The following is a 24274-nucleotide window of genomic DNA, read 5'->3' as shown; positions in this document are numbered from 1 at the left end:
GTTTGCCCAGGGTTAATAAAGAAAGGGTATTCCTACCCTTGGCTTCGTCTAGTGTAGAACAATATCTAAAGAGCTACTTCACTTTAACTCCTGCTTCTGCCAATATATCTTCACTGGACTTTTTCAGATAGATAGCAGTAACACCTGTACAGAAGGTGCTTTAGGCACAAAGAAGACAAATTAATAGTTAGTGTCCTAAATAAGGGGAGGAATCCTATTGTATGTAAAATATTTTCTTGTTTGGCTTGCATTTTTTTCTGTTCTGTTTGTGCCATACCTAGCTCTGTGCCTAAAGCTCTTCATCCATCCTATAAGTTAGAGTGATGATGATGGAATGAAAAGGAAGGAGTATTCCAGATAGTTTGATCTTTTCTACTCCAAAGAACAATTTCCTTCTAGAAGACAGAGTGTGCAAGCCACTTCAGATGAAGAGAAAGTTGTTTTCTTTTTTTTTTCCAGGGACAAAGAGGTCCTTAAAAATTATGAGAGGGTTGGGTGTAGGGAAAGCACATTAAATAGTAAAGCAACACCTCTTGTCAAAGTTAAAAGTCACTATCAATAAACTAAAGCTATTCTTGGGAGAAAAAAAGTGTTTTCAACTTTGTCCCATTCCTGGGAAGCTTTAAAGACTCTGGTAGTTTTCCTGTTGCCCTGTGTGCAAAGAATCAATTTATTTGCTCTGGTAGCTGAAATGAAAAATCAGAAGAAATGTTTAGTTGGAGTTGTTATGAAATGGAAATGTTTTTCTCCTCTATCTCTCTGTCTCCCACCCCTCCCCAATGATCAACCTGAGATGAACCAGTTCCAGTTCATTTCCTTCTGAGAAAGAATGGGAGCCTTTCAGACACAAATGTAACATTTCATTTTCAAGGTTATTTAATTTTTTTAAAAAAAGCAATTTAGGATTCTTTTTTTTTCTTCTTTTTAATTAGACTTCTAGCAACATCCAGATGTCTCTTCAGTTTCATTTCTCAGTGAATTAGCTATTCACCAAAAACTTCTTGCCTGCTTTTATGATCCCAAAGTCAGTACCATTGTTGAGGACAGTTTTAGAAACCCCTAGAAATACAGGGCTGTATAAGGGATTATTGCTTGGTTGCATTTTTTTCAGGCAGTAGCAGATTCTTAGTCTCCCTGATCCAGTGATGTTTGTATTTCAGTATATGTGTGTGTATATATGTATATGTATATATATATATATATATATATATATATATGTATATATATATATATGGCGCTGTGACAGAAAGGGAAGACATGTCAGCTACCTCAGACCCTACTAACAGAGTGCCAGAATAAAAACTTGCTTTGTACCAATTGAAGCTGCTGAAAATTGTAAGTACAGTCCAGGTGTACAGTGTACCTTTCAGATGGGCAGCACGTGATGGCTGGTTGCGTGCAGGTGAGCCAGTGGTAAGGAGCTATTGTCAAACCACGATGGATCAGAGAATCTGCATCCACATTGGTCTGTCCTGTCACCTTTCCCCCCACTGGGGAACATGAAATGAAATAAAATGCAAAGTAATGATCCCTGCAAAGTACTGTAATAAAAAATAACCTCCATCCCTTCCCCTCTAGACAAGATCTGTCACGAGGAGCTGCCCGCAGGAGATTATGTTCTTTAAAGCAGAGGAAGTTCAGCTTCTTGTTGCTATTCCAGAATGGCTTGGTGCAGGCCCCTCAGATATATTCATTCCCTTAAGTCATTTAAGGAAAATTAGCTGCCATAAGAGCATAAAACCACATTTTAAGTATTACTGCATAGGAGGATTTTTCTTCTGCTGCTGCAGTATGAAAGATAAGCTGTTTCCTTTGAAAAAAGTTCATTCTGGAGAGAGGAGGATGACTAAATAAGTCAAGTGGGTATGAGGCACATACACAATGCCACATGATTCCAGCATTACATGGTCCAGGGCTGAGTGTTTACTGTAGTCACTGTATAAAAATAAACAAAAGCGTCTCTAGTTCTCTTTTTCTCTAGTTTGCTCTTTTGCTCACACATTTTACAATGTGCGCTTATTTTATTTTTAAAGAGTTTCAAATTTCATAGTGACCACATATTAGGAGGAAGAGGATGGGTCAATATATAAGACACCAAAAGCTTCCAGTCATTCTCTGTCATTGATTTTGAAACAATCACTCCTGATAGTAAGTCACTGTCATTTTGTTGGCCTATTTGAATTGGGGGCTTGCTCTCAGCTCCAGGTCTAGTTTTGTCAGTACTGCAGACGAGACTGAAGTGGCAAACTTGTTCTTCATCTTTTACTGCTGGCTGAAGGTGTTTCTGTTTGCAAGTACCATTCCCTTCCCATACTCCAGACATCACTGCCTTCCCACCTCTGCAGCTGTGATACATGTAGATGTTTCCCCTCTTCCTATTGGGCCAAGGTAGATGAATTTGTTCGGAACATGAATGGAGCATTTAAACCAATTCAGCTGACTTTTGCCTGAAGTACCTCAGACAGTGTTCTTATGAACCATTACAGCAACTATAAACAGTGGGACCAGAAAGTTCCTGTGGGGTGTAGAGAGCTGTTGGGAAAATGGACGTCTGTAGTCCAGGCAAGGAATCTGATAAATCATATAAGCACGGCTGACTTTAAACACATAAACAGTCTGGTTGACTTCAGCAGGTCTCCTTGTGTGCTTATTTAAGCAGGTCTTCAAATGTTTTGGATAGGGGATCAAAAACTCAGCAATGGCAAGCTCAGACTGTAGATGGTCTGTGGAGATCAAACAGTGCTTATCTCTGGGATAACATGAAGCCTCAGAAACAGAGAGCAGTACTGCTCTCTGCTTGATTGACTGGGCTGGTTTTGCATAGCCATAGAGCAATTTTCCTGAGGAGCAAATAACTCTTTAGGACAAGTTCACTGAGTGAACTTAGGTAGCGTACTCAATGCTAACTCAGTCCCCTTGAGCATGTACATTATCATATGATCTTTGTGTTTGTGTTACTCACTTGGTCAAACCCTTGCCTCACTGAGTTCTCCAAATGGGAAACTTTTCCATAATAAATAGCCATTTGGAGTATTGTTTCAGGAGCTTTAGTGTTGGTTGTACAGCCTCATCCTGTACTTACTGTGCATTATTCTGATCCTACACTGACGATAGGATTGTTAACTCCCTTGTGGGCTTTTTATTTTTGTTTATTTCTATGCCATGAGAGCATTTCAGAAAATTTAATTATTTTTTCTGGGCACCTTCATGAGAGACAATTACATTGTACTTGTATGATTCGAGAACAGAGGCTGAGACAGGTACAGCAGAAGTACCTACTCATTTGACATAGATAATTTAAGATGACTGGAACCAGATTGGTTTCATGTCATTCACCTCTTTTTCTTTGCTTATTTTCATTGAAGCTGGAGACTTACATGCAAATGTTTCCAGTATTAGGCACTATTAATCTTGTGCCCTGACTGAGCTGGAAACTTGACAAACAACAAAAAATAAAACCAACACAAAATCCCCACCTACCTGATGTGTGCTCACTAATTATCACCTCCTTTGCCACGCACACATATGCCAAAGTCTTAAATTATTTTTATGCAGGAAACATTTCCCTTTCAATTCCTCGCTTTGAAGCATTGCTGCCTTTGCATACTTTCAATACCATTCTGAGTGAAAGCTTTCTTTGATTCAAAACCAAACATACAGCCAAAACGTAATGCCAGTGTGCTCAAGTCTGAGTCATCTGCTGGGCTGGAACCTTTGGATGCACCACACAGATACTTGCTACATGAGCTGATGAGTTTGCTGATGGCAATGTGCTGCTGCTATGGACTAGTGTGAGGGAGGAAAAGGGACGCTTTGCCTACGGGCTTTATGGGCATCTGCTGACAAGGGAATTAATAAAAAGAAAGGATGAGTAAACGTAATACTGCAGACATGGGGGGTGGCAGTTAAGGATGAATAACCACTTCTTTGGTTTTAAGAGATTTTTTAAGATTCCGTGTGCTGGCTTAGACTTAGACAAAAGCATCATAATTTTCAGTCTTGCTGCATCTGTGGAGGTCTTATTTTTGATCCACATAGATTTGGGTGTGCATGTGCTAGGACTACAGAAGACCTGACTTTTGTCTGATAAGTCAATGTAGGTCTAGATTGTTTGGCAGATAGCTGCATTTCTCTTCACAAGAATATATCTGCCTTCTTCCAAACATAATGGCTGTACTCTTTGTTGGTTCTATATTACAATCCACCTATAAACTCTTGTTTAGAAACAAGTGGACATCCCTCTCTGGAGCTGGTTTCGCTCAGTGCAACATCTGATGTATTTACTGCTGGAAGACAGGAGAGACAGCTTGGCCTGTGGAAAAGACCAGTGTGGCAACGCTAGGGGAGTGCTATGTATGCCACAGATCCAGTCCTGCGTTGTTGTACCTGATGGATTTCACTCTGGGCATCAAAACTGCTATCATCAGGCACCACTTTTCATCAATAATTCTCAGCCTAACTTAGTGCATGCTATTCTGAGTTGTTCTGAAGCAAAATGGCTGATATGCTGCTTTTTAGATCTCTCCTTATGAAATTAGAGGAGATTTTATCTCTTATACAGCAAGTGTTCAACTAAGGTAACCCTGTGGCTGCTTTCTGTGGTGTTTGTGTTTGTGCCAGTTTGTTACAGTTGTGGAAATGCGTTGCCATCTTGTCAGTCCCTGCTGACTGAAAGGTAACTTTTTAGAACTGTAAGTGCATTTCTTATTTCAGTCCTTTGTTGAACAAAATGCCAGTGAGGGCAACCTTCTTTCACTGCTGCTAGGTCATAATTTAACAATGAAATAGATAGATCATTGTCTGATTCTGTAGATTTTTCTACCAAGTGCTTTGTATTTTGACTTTACTTTGTGCCATCCTGTTAAACAAGCACAATAGGAGTTAGTAATGCTCTAGCTAACATTATACTTCAGACAAAGTAAAAATATTCCTGTTAAGCTCTTCCCATTGTTAAATATGAAGTCCCACTTGGAACTGTGAACTCCTTCTCAGAGTAATGGTTGTGGAAGGAATGTGCTGGTTAGGCCACCCTTTGCAAACAACCTGACTTTTGTAAAAGCTCTGGAAGTTACAACCTGCATTCCATCTAAACTGAGCAGGTTTTTTGTTTCTGTTTTGTTTTTGTGCTACTCAGTGACATACTTGGACGTTGCTTCACTGTGCTTTTGTCGAGTACTCTAGATTCATAGGGGATGCGCCTACATCTACCAAGCTTCTTTCTGCACTCGTGCTGTCGTACCATATCACTGTGGGGGTAATCTCTGACACAGAGATAGTTCTTAATTTTTTTTTCTGTCCTCTTTTGGCAATGTTTGTATCTAGAGCAAGAAGTGTTTCAGCTAACCTACCTCTCTCACAAAAGAATGAAACTTTGTTCTGTAGGATTTAAAACAAAACCCCAAATCTTCTCAGTTCCAATGCAATGACATTGCATTGATGTGGACTTTGTACCTGATGCTTCAAAGCTTTTCTCCATTATCATATTCCTAAATTGGTACCCTTCTGGTTAACTCTTTTAGTTTCTGAAGTGTGGTACTAATATTTGCAACCTGTGACTTGGGGCACAAGCATGCGGCAGCACTTGCAGGTGGCTGCTCCGTACATCCAAATCAGGCACATTTTTCTTTCCTGTAGTTCACCATTCTGAGAAATCTTTGTACTGATGTTTTTCTGTTTGGGGCAGACATGTTAGTTATGACCTCCACTTTGCAGTGATCTACTGTACACCTTATTATCTTTTTTTCTGGATGTTTTATTGCTATTACATGAAACTCGCATTGTTACTTTCTTAGTTTCAGCTCGGCAGATCTGTCTCTTTCCACAGCTCTTAAGAGCCTTTAGTCAAACCCTTCTTCTCTTTTACCTTGGATCAAAATATTATCCATCAAAGCTTTAGTACCCTCTCTACCATCAAAACATGGTTGTATTTTCCTGGGACATGCCTAGGGGGCTGAACACAACTCGAATATACCTCTGAGGAAATAATGTCTCCTAAAATAGTTTTTGAAGATGTACAGCCATGTTCTCTGTTTTTCTAGGGGCATCTGCCAGCACCCTGCTGATGAATCAGACCCATCTCTTCAAAGAATTTTCCCCCTTGTCAATGGAGGAAAATATTCCCTTTATATAATATACACTTTTTTTTTTTTTTTTGTATGCATGTACAGATTCTGTACAGATTATTTTTTTCTTCTCTCACATCTTTCTGCTTCTACCTTCTTTAATTCCAACAGCTGTAATGTTATTAGATTCTTCTTTTATTGTCTGTACTGGGAAGAGCAGCATTTATCAGGGAGTGGCTGACACATTCAGTGCTGTGTTGAGAGTTTCCCTGAGCCTGGGAGACATCTTTAAGCTCCTCCTCAGCAATTCCAGCTTCATGTTTCTCCTCCCCTTCTCTGTTTTCAAGGAAGATATGGGGTTTGAGAAATTTTTTTTACTCCTGTAAAATTCCGCCTGCTCCCCAGCAAGTGCTTCTATAAAATAGATCAGAGTCAAGGGCACTGGTAATTCTGCTTCGGTCAGAGGATGCATTTCAGCTGATGAGATCAGAAGAGAATGAGCTCTTGCAAGATGCTATGGTCAATTCCAGTTGGCTCTTGCCAGAGATTCTTAGAGATGGGGCTTCTCACAGGACACAAGTGGAAATGCCTGGAACAAGCTGATCCATTTTATTTTTTGTACTTCAGACAGCATTGGGAACACGCTCTTTGTTCATGCAGTTCAATTTTGTGCCTGGGATTGCATTTGCCTTTTAAGACGCAGGGGCAAAGTCACTGCCAGGGCTTCTTTATTTAATACAAAAAAAGAGCTCTTAGTATTCAAAAACGATTTACAGACAGCTGGCCAAGTGTTTGACCTAACTATGTCTGTTCATGCTATTCTACTGGTGCAAGATAGCTGTAATAGAGGCTTACCCAGGCAGTGGACAATTAGCCCAATGTGTGCAATGAAGATGGGAAAAGTGAAATGCTGATTTTAAATGAGGATATTGACATAATAGCATCTCAATCAGTGGGCACTGGAATAGCAGTGTAAAATTACTCACGAATAGCAGAGGAAAGCAAGCCAGTAGAGGAGTGACACTGCAGATAAAAGAAAGCTCAGAAGCAAAAAAGAAAGGGGCTGAAATTGCATCAACAAGTACAAATCTCACAATCTCGTGCATTAAAATATCATGCCCAAATAAGCTAGTAACAGTAAGCATCCTTTCAGTGGCATGCTGAGAGCAACTGAAGAAGCTTCGAGGACTCAGAGTATATTGCTGGTGACTGGGTAAATGTCATGACCAAATTTGATACAGAAACTGTACTTATGCAGTTTTAAAATGATGTCATCTTCCAGAAAGAAATCAGAGAACCCAGTAGGGAAAATTAGATTTCTTTTTTTTATTATTCTTCCTGAGCAAGGATTAAGACTTGATTGAAGATGTAACTGTCAGAGAATCATACTGTAGTAATAAACATACTCAAATCCATCATTCCTGGTGGAGTACAAAGGCTAAAAAACCTTTAGATTTTCACTCACTTTTGAAAAGGGAGCAACATAAAGTGGAGAAGAGAACTGAAAGGAGTAGCTAAGAGGACAGAGCAGGATAAAATGGCACTTTCTGGTCACATGGCAACTATGTAAAAACACCATTTTAGGAATCCATTTTTCTGTCTTTACCATTAGGGAGTACACACATACTGCCCCTGTTTAGGAAGCTCCACAACCTTAAAAAAAAAAAAAAAAAAAAAAGAAAGAAAAAATTCAAAAAAATTAGGCCACAGGAGAAGTTACCAAAGGGGAATACTAGACTGAAGAAGGCCATTAGCAGTAGAAGGACACTCTTTGAAGCCTTGCTCAAATGAACTAAGGAATAAACCCCAATGCACTCTGGCAAGTTACATGCAAAACTGTAATAATATAGGACAAAAACAATTTTGAAGAATAACTTGCTAAAGGCATAAAAACTAATAATAAAAACTTTTTCAAACACATCAGAGGCAAGAAGCCTGCCCGAAGGTCTATAAGGTTGATAGATGATCAAGATGTAAAAGAAGTGCTCAAGGAAAATAAGGTCATTGCAGAAATGCTAAATGAATTATTTGCTTTGGTGTTCACTATGAGTAGCCTAGAGGGAATTCCCAAATTAGAGCTGCTTTTTATAAGGGGCAAGTCAGATTATATGGGAAGAGTGTTATAATGCTACATGTAATTTTGGAGGAGGAATTTATACTTCACAAGTCCGCTAGCCTCTTTTGGAGGAATTGATAAACATGAAGATAAATGCCACTGCCTGTTGCATATTTTGAATTTTAATAAGCTCTGGGAAAATCGCTACCCACATGATTCTAAAGAAACTATGAATCCACGTTGTTGTTGGATGAGATGAGCAGCTTTCCTTAGGATTAAAGACCGGTTAAGTTACAGGTAAATTGTCACAGCAGATGAAAGTAACATTTGCAGGTCACTTGAGATTGTTTAAAATACTCATAATGTTCAGAACAAGAACGAATGAAGTTTTCTGGTGTTACACAATGTTTGATTTAGTCAAAGTTGCATCACAGAAAAACCTTGTGATACTGAGTCGTACAACAGCAGATGAAGTCCAGTGTCAATAAATGCAAAAGCACTTGTGCCTCTAGCCTGTTGATGGCCAGTTATGCTCAAGACAGCAAAGACTCATCGCTGTGGTACTTCATAGTTTTACCTGTGTCTTGGATAAAGTTAGAATTCTGAAAACCTGATCTCAGAAATTACTGAGCAGGGAAATTCCAATGAAGGGTAAAGAAAGTGAAAATGAAGAATTTGAAATAGTTTGTATATAAAAATCTGTATGGCGTGTGCTCTTATCAAAAATAGAGAAACAAATAATCTAGCAAAGGCTCAGAGATCTATAAAGAAAAAAAAGAAAAAAAGAAAAAAAAAGAATGATAGTACTTGGTACAGTATTAATCATATTTGTGATTTTGCTTGCACTGTTTTCTTAGATGCACTTTTGCCACCAGCATCTGACGGCCTTTTGTACTATTCCAAGGAAAAGGGAGAATGAAGTGAGTGAGTGATGGCTGGGCTGGGACTCTTGCTTTCACAGGTGAATGATAGGACTTCTTTTGCCTAAAAGAAAGCTCTCCTCTTCCTTTCTAATTATCCTGTTTTACCTCTGCAGCCTGTAATTATGGTACCTGGGGCTACATGAGACTTTTTGGAGGTAGCATGCAGAGCTATGGAGTATCACTAAGCTGCCAAAAAAATATGTGAAACTATATTCTGAATGAGAAGAGAAAAACATAAAAACTATGTGATATTCCTAGGTGAAAAGACAATTATCTTCAGACAGTGGAGGACGTTAATATTTTCTATGTGATCATACCTAAAAATATAGGCTAGGTCCCTTGATATCTTGGCGTATCTAATTCCAAAGTAGAATTGTACAGGTCAGATTCTCTACTGCTCTTTTCCATCTTGCATCTGTTTTGCCCTGCCTTCCAGAGTTTGAGCATGAAAATGGGAATCCTGGGAGAAGAGCACAGCAGCTGTTTAACAGCTTAAAGAGAGGTATAGGAACTAATTCATCCAGTGTGGCTATTTCAGGCAGATAGGTTTTAGATGCAGAGTAGATGACCAGAGAGCTGAATGAGTAATGCTATTGCTCTTGTGAAAACTGGAATAGATATTCTTTGTGATTTTAAGTTGCCAATATCTTTGCCTTTTTGAAAATTCATAATTCTTATAAATTATAATGAAGGAGAGATGCTTCCTGAGTTATTATTTTTTCATCAACCTGAAAAACCTCACTTTTAGACTTGCAGGCATCAAAAATAGCTTAATGCCTTTTTTGTAGCATTATTAGCTGGGTTTTGCAGGCAGAAACTCTGCAGTTTTGCATATGTTTTCTTGATCTAGAGCCCAGTTTAAGCTGTTGAATGGGGACTGTGTCTGTAATGTTCCCTAAGTGCTATTATACAAAGAGATTGCTTATTTGAATCATTAATCAGTCTCTGGATGGCTGTAAGTTCTTGTATTTCATGGCTGGTTTTCATGATGTATGTGACCTATTCATAATGCTGCTCAAGCCGCATTGGAACAAGACTTAATTCCTCTTCTTGTTAAAGCTTTTCTGCTGACTACCTTCACTACTAGCATAGTTGTGAAGCATATATACTGTATGCTTAGAAACCATCCCAAACCCAAAGGACCAATATATGCAAATCTCTACCAGCAAAAGTTCTTCAGACAAGAAAACTGTAGCTTAACTCTTTCGAGTTAACCTGATAGGCTGTTGTTTCCGATATGGATGTGTTCAGTCATCTTTCCAGAATCTGATTACAGTGTGCCTAGTGAAAAAAAAAAATCCAATTAAAATTATTGCATTCATTAGAAGAGTTTAAATTTTATTCTTTTTGGTAGGTACATCCTATTGTTAGAATTTTACAGCATCAAGTTTAGCAGTAGCTTCCATCTTCTAAGTATTTTGAAGGCTTCTACTTGTTGTCTTCAGCATTGCTGACACCAGTAGATCAATAGGTTTTTAAAACCAGACAGGAATCACTGTGATAATCTAGTCTGACTTACATAGTACTAAATATCATCCATCATGGTTTTCCTAAATGGGCATCAAAGTCTGAGCTTCCTCAACTTCTGGTGGCTTAGCTGTTAGAGGGAATGACTGATCTAAAAAAGCTCAGACATTTTATCTCATCGGAGCATCTGGCATGTCAAATCTTTCTCCAGATATCCTCAAAACCCTATTCCTGAGCTGGTCAAGGCTTGTTAAACTCATCTTTTTTTTCCTTTTCTTTTTCTCCTTTTTTTTAATGAATTATTTCCTTTTCTACTCAGCATATCTACCTTCTGCAAGCTGACATGTAGGGAACTGCAGTGTAGAGTAGGATTACTGATCTGGGTCACTTTGGTGGCCTGAGCTGCAGAATCTGATAGTGTGATCAATAAGGCCATCCGAGTGTGTAGAAAGCCAGGGGCTCTCCAAGGTGTGAGCTGCTGCCTTCCTTTCTGTTAGGGTTACTTGTGTCAGGGCAACTCTTTTGGAATCAAGGCTGTTAATTATTTCACTACTTCTCAAAATAAGCCAAGAAGAAAAGGAGGGATCACATTATGGTAAACATAAATGTATGTCTGGGAGAAACAGAGGTTTGCCTGGTGTAAGCAGCAAAGCCTAAGTTAAGGTGAACACATACCATGGAGTTTTTGCAGTTGAGAAGAGGAGGAACTATGCACTTAGAGGTGCTAAAAAGAGCTCTGCAAAATGCTATATGCTGAGGTTGTAACATGAGTACAGTTCTGCTGCCTCCCTCACCGTGGTATTTGGGTCTGTTTTCCCATTTTCATGTAAAGAATTTGATTTTTTTTGTTGGTGTTCTTTGATGGCTTAGCTCAACAGTATTGCCGCAGAATACCTAATACTGTTGACGTTACCATTTTGTTATGGTAAATAGATTGCTTTGAATGTTTTTATTTATGGACCTTGCATTTCAGTCTGGATTTTCAAAAGTAACATCTGAGATCCTGTCCTCTCTAATTGTATCTTAAATCCAGAGTTCTAAAGCAAGTTACATATTGGCTTATGCCCTCCTGAAATATAGTCATCTCTGCAAAAGACTCCATCAGCAATATTTGAACGCTGTTTGCTTAAGTAGAGAATTTTTTTTCTGTTCTGAGTTCAACTAATCTATTGTTTTGTATATTTTTGAAAATAAACCACCTCAATCTTAGTATTGGTCTTCTGCTAGGGAATTTATGGTGTTTTATGACTACTCCCAAATAGGGTTCTCACTGTAGAATTAAATCTCAGCAGGAGTAGATTTAATCCTCTCAGATGACTTGTAGTCTATGGAAACATTATTGCCTGTGCTCCTTTTGTGCACCTGCCCTTCAGGACTTGGTTGTTCTCCTCTTGCTGCAGTTAACTCATGCAATAGAGACAGCTTTTTATTCTGTTTATGTCCCTTGGTAATGGCTGTATTGATCTGGCCTGATGTAAGCAGAGGTTCACGATTTGCCAAATGTTGCTAAGGGTACCAGACTATTGCTGTGACCAGCAGACACATTCCATCATCCCTCAGCCGCGGTGTGCAGGAGCAGCAGGATGCCACATGTTGGTGACTCAGGAAAATGGCATGTGTCGGTACCCAGCATGTGGCACACTTGGAAGTTTGCAAAATTAGAAAGCACATTTTTTTTCTTTTTTTTTTTTTTTCATGTTTGTTTCATCTGCTGAGCGAAGCGGGAATGCTTAAAGGTTATCCTAATTTTCAGCTGTTGCGAAATGAAAGCCACCTTGGCACTGCTGTGCAAGAACACCTATGCATTTTGTTTTTAAATAAGCCAAGTGTTCCTTTCTTTTGAAAAATGAAAAAAGTTGAGTTGCTGAAACAGACCTGAGCAAGAATAGGAACGGGGAGGAAGCTGGGCTGTTGTCCAGCTTGACAGCTCAAGGCAAATCACTTAATTATCTCCTTGCTTACTCAGTTCTACAAGAAATTTTCAGTAGAAGGTAGCAGCTAAGGGAAAAGATTTTGAGCCGAAATTCTTAAATGTGGTAACTCAAAGTAGAAAGGTAGAAGTCAGAACCGCTGAATCTGCTGTTCGGGGATTTGGATCTTTGTTTAGAAAACTGTTTAAATCTGCTTACCTGGTTTTCCTAGCACAAAATCCCAGCTGTCCTTTGTAATGAGAATTATTCCAGCTCTGCAATGATAAATGTCTCATCATGACAAAAAAAAAAAAAAAAAAAAGGAAAAAAATGTTTTAGACTATTTTTAAAAGCAAGAGGCCTGAGACTACCGAGTGGCAGTGAGAGTACAGAACTATTAGCTCATTAGATGTGTTTTCTCAGAAACCAAAGTAGTGGAGAGATTGATGGAGTGGAGCTGATTTAAAGGCAAATTGTTTTCTTTTTGTTGTTGTTGTTGTTGTTGTTGTTGTTTTGTTTTTTTGAGAGAGAGAGGCAGAAAATGCTGATTGCTTGATCCCATATCATCCTGGTTTTACTCTGTTAATTCCAAAGATCATTCTCCAAGTGGCACGGTTACTTTCTAACAAGATTACAAGGAGAGAAGGGAGAGAGGCAGCAAGCTACTCAGTTGTACTCTAGAGACCCTTGAAAGTGTGATTTGGAGTGGATTGTCTAGAGAGCAGTGCTAAGAGATGTGTCTGACCCCTGCGTTTTATTGCAGGATTTTACATGTGTCACAATAGTGGATTGTTGCTTGCAAAAACAAATATTTAGAGATTATTGGCTGTGTTAGTCAAAATGATATATACTGCTGTTGTATAAGAAGGTGGTATTGTGTGCAGTGTTTTTTGCAAAACTACTTTGTTCATTTCTGCAGTATTGTATAGCAAAGGGCAATGAAAATTTATATCATAATAGACATTTGTGATTTTATGCTATTAGTGGAAATAACTTCAAATGCAGTTTGCCATGTCTGAAATGGAAATTCATCCAAATGAAATATTAGTTTATTTTTCAGTCTCATTCTGAGATCACCAGAACAAAATCTTCTACTGAAGTCAGTGGAAATTGTAAATGATGATTGTGGCTGCTTTTTGCCATTCTGGTTGATTAATCCTCTGAAACCTTTAATATCTCTGCATTAGGAGAAGTGCATGTGCCTATACATATATTAAACCTGTAGTATTCTTTACACATTGTTTTCCTGTTGATAAGGTATTTATGAAAATATTTATCTACATCTTTTCCCCTTGGAGTTTCAGAATTGTGGTTTAATCTATTTATGCTGCAATCTGGGGGAAAGATCTGAGCGTTTGGAATAAAGCTTGGGAGCTGTTTACCAGACCATCACAAAAGGTGTGGTCTGTACCAGGTACCCAGGCCCAAAATGCCCAGTGGGAGCTGCCATCTAGCTTTGTAGGCTGCCCAGCATCAGAGGGGTCTGTGCTATCTGCAGCTCAGATCCTCGGTGAGCTGTAGGGAGCCATCCTGCAGAGCTCAGAATTAAGGCGACAGGAATTTTCTCTCTCTAACTGGTGCAAAGGAGATTTGGCTTGAGGACACTGCTGGCTGCCACCCTCTTTCAGGACACTGGAGGAATAAAGCTAGGCATTGGGTTGACTGGCTCTGTGCCTCTGTGAACTTTGTAATTAACAAAGTCAATACCCTCTAACTACATTGGTGTTTGATGGGGAATTTGATATATATATATATATTTTTAATTCTTCCAGATGAATTTACAGACTAGTTTGCGGGCAGAACAGATGTTACTATCCCTCCATAAGTATAGTTTCTACTTGCCCGTTGCTTCCTTCAGCTTGGTAGAGCTGATACAGTGATGCACAGGGGAAGCTCAAAACATTTGTTTAGGGAATTGTTACATTTCACAAAGAAAGGACAGTGATACTGATTTACCCTAGGGTTTGCAAATGTTTAAAGTCATCCTGACATCAGTGCTCACTCCCTCTGTGCACCGAAAGCCCTTCAGATAAGTGTTTGGCAGCTGTCTGGGCTGAGTATGGAAGTTGTTTTCAGCACTACAGCTTGCCTGCTTTGCCTTCAAGCCTCAGGATTTCCTAGCACTGATTAAGGAGGTTTCAACCCTCTGCTTCCCAGATAGGCCAGACATGCACATGACCTTGCACCACACACTCTAGAAATGGCCCTTACATGCTTTCTGCCCCCCACGTTCCAGGCCAAGATGCCTAGAAGTTGGAAACAGTTACATTGCTAGGAGGGTACTGAGGAGAAGTCTGCTTGAGGAAAAATATGCTCTGAAGATGGCTTTTGGTGTGATCTGTGAAATGAAGTGCCACCTGGGTCTAACAGCCTTGGGTAAAATTACTTCTAAGTATGGATGTTGCATATTTATGCATACATATGTGCAGGTCAAAGTTCTCTGATCTGGCTGTCTAGAAAAAGTCTTTCTATCCACACTGAAACTTTCAAAGACGAACAGTGTGATTTCCACCCTCCTGAACATGGGAAGGCATGCTTGCTACCTGAACATCCAAAAATTAGCCTTCTTTGTCTGTGACTTTCATAAACAAAACAGCTAGTTCTGGTATTCAAGCATTTAGATGCTGTCACAGCTTTTTCTGAGCATTATATTTCAGTACCATTAAACCCCATTTATTAACTGTTCATCTGGACTATTTATACTCAGTACTCCTTGCTTTTCTCATGGTGCTAATCAGCCCCTGTGCATTAAGACTAAAGGGGAGGAAGAGAGGAACATTTAGAGGTCAAAATGACATGTTTAGAAACCAAGAATATGAAAAGGGAAAATTTGGTTGCAACAGTTTGACATCAGAAACGTTATTCATGAAAGGAGAATATCTGTTTTTTTCCTCTCTCTCAAAATATCTTTAAAAATGCATCCAGTAATGGCCTTGAGGATTGTAGCTTTCAGAAACAATTCTCAGATGGGATTTGTATGAAAAACCATGCTGAAATTTTGCTGAAGGTGCAAGAGGACAAATAGCCAGACAAGTGGATATAGAAGAGCAGGGAGAGGATGTTAGTTTTTTCCTGAACCTGTTGTAAGTGTTCTAAAGTACTTTTGAATAACCCCATGGAATAGGGGGTAACGTCTGTACTGTACTTTGGGCGATACTTGAGCAAGCTTGTTGTATTTTACAAGGTGGCACCCTCGGTTGTAATAAAGTGGATGAATTGAATTCAGTAACAAAACAAATAACATGCAGGTTACTAAACTGCTCGTGTTACTCATGACCATATTGCATTCAGAAAAACTCTCCATTCTTAAATCTGCTGCAAGCTGCCATGGAAAATCCCATCTGTCTCAGGAGAGCAATGCAGGAGTCCAGGGAGTGCCACAGCAGGCACAGGGCCAGCTTATTTCAGAGCATACAGAACCTTGTTGATGCATTCAGGTGGCATGCTAAGAAAAGAAAACCTTTTAAGAAGCAGTTCTCTAGACTTCTCAGAGGAGCTACTGATTATTTTTATGGTATTATAAGGGAGATATCCAGTTTGTTTCCTTTGAAGACTTGTTCTCCTATCTAATGTCTAGCAAAGCAAAAAATCTTGAAGTAGAAACTCCATCTGGCTATTTTTAAAGAATCAGAAAGTTAGTTACAAATTTTGCTTGAGAGGCTGCTTGGTGCCATGTGGCCTTCGTGTATTCAGTCACCTGGCAGCAGCAGTTCACTGCTTGAAGGAGACTTTGAGCTATGTGTAAGGGATAGATAAGAGTGCTTGGGAAGAAATGACATTAATTCAGAATAAATGTGCATCTGTAGCCTCCCTAATGGGATATAATCCTTGCAGTTATTTCAGTCAACCTTAGAAGACTGCCTCTTAACTCCAGTCATCATTGGGATGACTTTATCCACCTCAGTGGTACCGCAGCCACAACCAGATTTGGAGCGTGCTGCTGTTTCCTCCACAACAGGGTGATGCATTGATAGCTGTGCTGAACTGCTTAAAGATCCAAAGGAAAATAGAAAAACAAGCTGAGCGTGTTTTGAGGCAGTAGAGGAGGGATGTAGTCTGAAAGCAAATGAAGATTGTGCCTCTGTTCAAATTATTTTTCTGTAAGGCTGTCATAGTTGGCTGGGTCCATGAAAGGAAAACTAGTCCACTCTTGTTACCAAAGCTGCCTCCTTTGCTCTCTGGTTGAATTTTGTCCCCTTGACAATGTATAATTGATACATTTTGGCCAACAGACCATTGCAGTTTCCCACTCCTTCTTTTCTGAACAACTGATATTTTGAAAGTTAGGCCTTACATTTCATGTCCATCTTGCATCGGATCAGGCCATTCTCATCTTGTTCACCCAACTCAGGTCAGTTTGCAAGTCCTATCAGCAAGAAGAGGAAGGTGGGGGTGCTTTCTGAGACGGGAATCATTTGGTAAATGATCCCTTTTGCTGTAGGTGGTTTCAGACTTCAAAATGACTTTCTCACTGTTGCGACAAATGTTTCACTTTGCGCCAGGAATTGGCCTGTCCCTTTGGACATTGAATGAGCAGATGCCTAATTAGCCTATTATTTACCATGGTTGAGATAGCTGAATTTTGATGAAAGAAACTTTACTTTAATCATTGATTCATGACACAGATGCTCATAATGTGCATTAGGCTGTTTAACCCTCTGCAAATACAGTTGCCCCATGCATCCTTCCATAAATATCCTGGCAACTGCTCTGTCTTCCTTCATTCTTTGTGAGGGAGATGCTTAGGAGTGCCCAAATTGATCCTTAGTGCTGGTAATGCATGTAATAAATGCAAGCCAATGACACCAAATGACACCAGGGCACTGTATTGCTTAGGTGTAGAGGTAGCATTCCAGGGGAACAGAGAGATCCCTGTGCTGGCATGGAGCAGAGCATTGAGGAAGATGAGCCACGTCTCCGCTCCATGTTCTCCTTCTGATCTCCACTCCTGGGCTGACAATCCTTTGCTGTCAGAAGGGCCCATCTATGTGTCAGAGAAGCTCAGGTGTGTGGTGGTGGGGGATGCTGTGCACTGAGGGACTAGGCAGGTCCAAGCAGGCTGCAACACCCAGTGTGCCATGGTGCGCTCACAGCTGGAGCGCTCCACACAGAGCAGCCACGTTTCTTTTAAGCAGGTGCCAGTACTTCTGTAAAAAGCGTAGCAGAATAATCACCTGGTACTTCCTAAAGGCCTGAAATTTTCTTTTGCAGATCCCTCTTCCTCAATTATGACAGACTTCCCTAGATAAGATCCTGAACTCTGGAGAGGATTGTCACAAATATCATTCGAATGAGCCAGGTGTCAGTAGGAAAGCAAGCCCTTTTTAAAAGGCTCTGAGAGCCTTTTTGAATGCAGTTTTTATCCACCTCTTCACACCCACTCCCCAAGCTGCATCAGCTCTTGTATGCTCTCTGCGTTATCATTGTGTACTATATGTCCAATGGCTGGCAAAGTGAGAGGCCCAAAGAGGCAGAGCTGTAAAAAGAAGCTGGATAAACATCGATTGCGTTTTAAAATCTGAATAATTGTTGGGTCTGTACTATTGGGAAGAGAAAAGGAGTTAAAGATTTGCTCTCTGTTTGGTGTGATAAATGGCACGTTCTATGTAATACCGATGATGGATGCAGCCTGAAAGGTCAAGGGAATTCCCAGCACAGGGTCTGACCTTTATTTTACTCATTTCTCTACACTGAGTTTAGAATAAATTCACCAGCCAGAAAGAATCTACCACTGGAGGTTTTCTTTTTGTGCTTTATATTAGAATGTGCGCTTTCCCTTTAAATTCTTCTTGGGGATTTTTTTTTCTTTAAATTTATTTTTTTTTAGTAGAAGGAGGAGGTGAAGAGAAAGTAACATTTTAAAAAAATATATTTGGAAGATCTCAAAGGCCAAACAAAGAGGAGATGCTTTCTTTTTTTGGAGCTTTGAGATTAGTCATGCTGCTGTCTGTTTTGGAAAAGTGTTGATATCGTAATAGAAAGCCCAATCTTGTGTTAATATGTATAGACTGATATAGCTTTCTCTGTGCTGCAGAAATCCTTCCAACTGTAATAATTTGGAAACCCTTTATTCTAAGAAGCATATTTCTCTCCCTCCCTGCCTTCAAACTTTGTGCTCTCTTCTAGATTTTTTACTTGCATAAGCCCCAAAGAGGAAAGGATTTATTTAGTGTTCACCAAAGTTTTAACAGTACAAGTTGATGTGAATAAGTTAGGAGAAAAAATCCCCTAACTGTGGTATCTAATAGGCTGCTGGAGTAGACTCCTCAATGGAGGATACTGTATAGGGACAACTCAGATATTTCTGGGAGCACTGGTGGGTCTGTGCCTCTATGAACTGGATAAATAGACTTATGTCAGCATTTTCAGTGGGGAAACTGAGCTGCAGATAGACTTAGAGAATGCACTGGGTTCTCTTAAAATGGTTGTCACCAGGAGAGGACAGAAAGGTAACATCCTTCACAGGAAAATGACTGCAGTTGGATGTAAAATTCAGTTGAATTCAGAGAAGCCCTTTCTCAGGCCAATAAGTTGTATAGTATGGCACAGAAACCAGCCATCTTCTGCATGCATGCAATTGCACTGTACTGCCTGTGTGCATCACCTGCATTTGCTGTTTTACATTTTTGTTTTAACAGCCAGCATTAGCTGAGCTCCCTTTAAAGACCATTGAGGTGTTCAGATGGCTGGCAGAGATCTGGAGGAAGAGCAAGAATACTGATGCTGAAAGTGTCGATATTCATGCAGAATACACATTTGTATAGTTACAATGATTTCTTTTAAAAAGAAGTCTGTGGAAGTACAAAATGTCGGTCAAAGAGTACCTACAAAGGTACCACTTGAGCAGCAAGACAATCCGAATTTTCCCTCACTTTCAGCTGTGCCAAAAGGCTTTCATATACTTGGTGTCAAGCAATTTCAGATTCCTTGGACAACACAAGGAAGACTTCTGGCAGATGTGAGGTATGCCTGAGGCCTGCTGAGTATAACTTGCATATTTACGATCTATTTTGGTGTTTGTGGAAAAAAAAAAAAGTAGAGGTCCTTTTTCCTTTTCTGATTAAGTCTCATAGATGACAAACATGAAGAGCCTACAAAATTGGTTAAATGTTATTGGGTATCATCCTTGCCTTGCAGGTGTTTAGCTGAGGGAAGTGAAGTTTCTATGCTTCAAGGAGGTTTAATTACTCAGAGCCTCGAACATATAAAATATACCCATCCATAGCAATGTCTGAGCTTACCAGTTTTGAACCTTGTGTAATGAAGATGTTCCTGTTTTGATTGTAAGTTCTGGATTCTATAACACGATGTTAACTCATTACATACTTAGGAGAATAGGTCTTTCAGAAGAAATGTCTACCATAATCCTACTGAAAAGCAGGTCATTGAAAACTAGTTAGAATTTCAATACATCTGCAAAACAGAAACTTTTGTGCTTGAATGTAAGTTCAAAAGTGCTGCACAAACTGTAGGATCTTTTTGTTTGTTTTTCAAGTTAATTTGACTTGTTTGAGAGTTGAATTCCCATCTGAACACTACTAAAGATAACATCTTTGGCTTCTTTCATCTAACGGATATTATTTACAGATGACAGTAGGCCTACTTCCCAAAGAACTATATTGAAAACATGATAGGAGAGATAAATTAAAAAGAAAAAAAGAAAACTTAGATGAATGGGTTTCTACCTTTTGCATATGGCAGCTCCTGAAAAGAATTAACTTTGACCAGTTAATCAGTACTAACATTTATTACTCAAAATGTTATCCCTTTTGATCTGACAGGCTTGTTTGGGATAATTTGTTAAAGATGACAAAAAGGCTTATATGCTCCTCATTCATTTTGACCTTTCTTACTATTAGGAAATTAATTTCAGAACTGAAACAAATGTATTAGTGTTGTCATTAAAAAAAAAAAAAAATGAATACCTTACCTTCAAGCTGTTTCTTCATATTAATCCATCATGCTGTAACATGATCGCTTTTTGACACGTAACATCTTAGCAAGATACCTTTGACATTCGCACCAGCTCTTATTAAATACTGCACATACATTCTAAGTGCTGGAAGTTATTGATAGGGAAGGGTGAGTAATAAGAAGTATACATGTGGGAAACACATGGAGGGGAGAGAGTTTTCTTTTGTGGAAAGGTTTACCAGGACTGGTAATGTGGTTTTAATGTTTTCAAGGGTAAAAAGTATATACTTAGTGCTTTTTTTTTCTGTGATGATGCTATTTTTTTTTTTTTTTAACTGACAAAGCAGGGATCAATAAATAATTCCAATCAGTAGCTTTCTCACTGAGCACTTTCAGGTTTTCTTTCATTTTTGCTTAGTGGAAACAAGTTTTGATCCAGTCAGATTTCAAAGCCCGAAAGTTCATGTTCTTGTTGTTTAACAACATTTGTTTTCCCCTATTTCATTTTAATGTTTGCTGCTGTTTACCCACTGTGTTTCCTCTCCAAATTGCCTGGAGCTCTCAGAAACGTGTCGGTAGAGGCCTTACTGAATAGCAGTCATGAGTGATCTCTTTCAACCTTTTCAGTGGTATATGAAAGCAAGCATTTGAACCTATATGGACAAACTAAAAGATACCCTACTCCAGTACATAAACTACAGCCTAGGTGAGCACTGGTGGCTGCCAAGTGCAGTTGATGCAGAATGTTGAAATCATATTTGTTAATGAGGGCTTCAGCCAGGCAGGGTCTGAAGTTCAGGTGAGATCTGTGTGAGCATTCAGATATTTGGATGTTTGTTCAGAAGAAATTCTGTTTACTGCTCACATTGCTATGTTTGTAAAACTGGGCTTCACAGCATTGGAAAACTTCAGTGACACGGGAAAGAATGGGAATCATACTAAGATATTGTGGAGATGCCTTTTTGTCAAATATACTTAGCATGTGATGGGTGGGCTCTGGCCTTATAGAGTTGGTTATATCAGGTAAGCAAATTATTGAACCTTGGCAGCTTCTTTTTCATTTGGGAATTCCACCTTTTCATAATATCCACTTAATATGTGGATTTTAAATCTATGGCTTGTGAGTTGATTGGAGCAGAAGGGTCGCATCATCTGCACTTTAAATACCATCTGGATAAATTGACTGCTATCATGTCAGAACAGCAGCACATAGTGTTTTGTAAAGACAAGTTCAGAAAAATGCCAGTTGTATGCATATATATAAAGCCTTCCACCATTCCTCCCCACTTATATTCTTTGTGTAGTAAAGTTTGGTTTCATTTTCCTTTAAAATATCCTTTCTGGCATTTGAATGAGCCTGAGAAAAATGCCATCCAAATATAGGGTAAATTTACAAACTGTAAGCATGGACTGGAAAGTTGAAAAAATGGTGGTGATGATGGCTGAAAACACCGTTTCGTCCAAAAATATAGCATTACATACATAATACTAGAATACCTCAGCTTTCATTTATTTTTTATTATTCTGAATGTATTTACTAAATTGGCTAAGTAAAGTAAGATACGTTTTAGAGATTTTCCATCTCTCTCATCTCACCTCACCGAAATTACATATGAATACCTGCTCTCTGACTAATACTTCAAAAGAAATAGTGAACAGATATATTGTTGAAAAAAATTGCTGGCGCTTTGTTATATATCCATAAGACCAAATACAGTGAACTTCTTGCACAGTCCAGTAGATACTGTCAACGTGAGCTGGTGGTGCACATTGCTTTTTGAAACTAGACCCCATCTGATCTTCAATCACATCGTCATGATCAAGGTGTAAACTTGTGAAGGCAGATAATCATGAGCTACCTGTACTGACTTCCTAGTAGATTTGTCCTTCCCTTACAAGACTGAGATAGGAACAATCTTTGAGATCAGCCAGTCCAGCCCCACAGCCAGCCAAGTAGTTTCCTACCCTACTGTGTACAGATCTGTAAAGCATGTAAGCACTTTGTACTGCATACCTGAAAATGGCCGTGGTAAAGCAAAACTGATAGAGTTCTGATTCTAGATTTTTTTCTCCTTTCTAAGGGCTGTGGAAGACATGATTTTCTTTCTATTAGAATGAGCTCTCTGTGTGATATTTAGCTTAAACTCAGTTCAAAGATTTATTTTGCGAGGGCATAGGAGCAGAAAAACACACCTGTGCAAAACATGCCTTTTAGATAAGAAGATGTTTTGGTTTGAAAAGTCCTTTAGCTGGGAAGTCTCTACCAGTACTACTTTGGCCAGCTCTGCTCTCTTCTCTTTGAGAGGATACAGGCTGCTGCTGAACCTGCTCCCCCTGTCAGAGGCTGAATTTTTGTTAGTTTCAGTAAAAAAAAATGTGCTAAATATATTGTTTCCTGCTTGACTTTCCACGTGGATAGTTGGAAGCACTTTGGGGACACCTTCCTTACCTTGAATATCAGTGGTCCTTGTGCTGTTGGTGGGGTAGCAGGCATGCAGTGGGGGACGAAGAATAGCTGCTGTGCTGATGAGGCCCTGAAATCTGCTCTCTGCAGCTCTTTTGGGGGAACTGGGTCTTTTCATTTGTATTACTCATCATGGACTTTTCATTCAGCTGCTCTCAAGGACTGCGTGTAGGTTACTCTGAGGTTTCTTAGAAAGGGCTTGTAACTTGATCCGTTTTTTCTTTAAATTAATTCAGACTATTTTAGCCAAGGAAAACTTGACTCAGCTCCCACACTGACATCCTTCCTGCCCCTTCTGCAATGGCACAAATATGTGAAGAGTTGAGAGTTGGAGTTTGGAGCCATAATTCCTCGCTCGGACTCTCCTCTTATTTCCCCCAGCTATGAACACATACTTCATGCAAGTGGTTTCTGTGCTTGCACTGAGAAGGCAGACGCAGTGCTTAGCCCCCCAAGCCGCAGAAAATGCTAACTGTTCCTTTAAAACATCTGCATGGTGACTTTCCTTTTCCCTTGATCCTGCTTCTGGCTGCCATCTTCCTAACAAGGGAGTTGTTATCCAAAGACTTGTTATCCCTCTCTCTGCTGACGACTCGCCTGACAGCTCTGTCTGTATGTAAATTAACTTTTTTTTTTTGTTTTATTTTTTATCCAGAGGCATTTCGGTTTTGGCAGTCTCATCAAAAAAGCATATTCTGCTTTAAATTACCCCCCAGTACTCCAAAATGCCTCCCATGCCACGCTTAAAAATCATTCTTTCTTTTTCTGACTGGGAATTTCAGCAACACTTTAGTCTTAAAATAAATGGCTTGTTTGCAGTTGGATACTCCCCACACGCAGACACCTTTTGTTATTAATATGTGCACATCTGTTTGCCTAATTATTTGATCTCCTGCACGGAATGAAAAGACATAATTTTTCTAGGAGTTTATGTGAGCCGACCACAGAAAATCTCCTGATTTGGGGTCACAGCCACGTTCATTCCTTCGCCTTGTGGGCAGCAGTCCAATGTCAGTCACTTATCATAGATAATCAGTCTCATCAGGTTACTGCGGAGATTCAGCCAATTGCAGACGCGCAGAGGGTAAATCTGGCCTTAACTCCAGGCTGAAAGTGGCCTTTCAAAACTAATTTGGGGATTTACAAAACGACAGACAGGCTCTCCTTGTGTGCTGTGCTGCCTGCTCCTTGTTAGTGCTGGTTGGGTGTTTTTTTTTAATTGCCTAGTTAATATAATCTGACACACTTGTAATGGCCCGCTGGTGAGTTCAATAGGGTACTCGTTTTCATCAGGTGCTGGTAATAAGGTAAAGAAGCTTGGTTTAAAACCTGTTAAAGATGCAGCAATCTTTTTTTTTTTTCTTTTTTTTTTAAAGCTCACTGTTAGCAACTCTTCTGGAGTCGGTGCTAAAGGATATTAATGTCAGGGCTTGCTTTGCTACCAGGCTGATTTCTGTGTGCTCTTGCGTATGTTTGGT

At 39.4% G+C, this 24274-nt stretch overlaps 1 protein-coding gene across 1 annotated transcript in view; it reads left to right on the top strand.

The window, feature by feature from the left end:
* The window catches only part of AGBL4 (AGBL carboxypeptidase 4), an 849283-nt gene that overhangs the window by 713411 nt on the left and 111598 nt on the right, over positions 1-24274 (top strand). The gene's annotated exons all lie outside the window — the stretch shown is intronic.

The sequence above is a fragment of the Lagopus leucura genome, unplaced genomic scaffold (assembly GCF_019238085.1).
Source record: "Lagopus leucura isolate 7727_CA_CO unplaced genomic scaffold, USGS_WTPT01 Super-Scaffold_100009, whole genome shotgun sequence".
Classification (NCBI taxonomy): Eukaryota; Metazoa; Chordata; class Aves; order Galliformes; family Phasianidae; genus Lagopus; species Lagopus leucura.
Note: the sequence above shows the minus strand (reverse complement) of the source record. Positions and strands in the feature narration are given on the sequence as shown.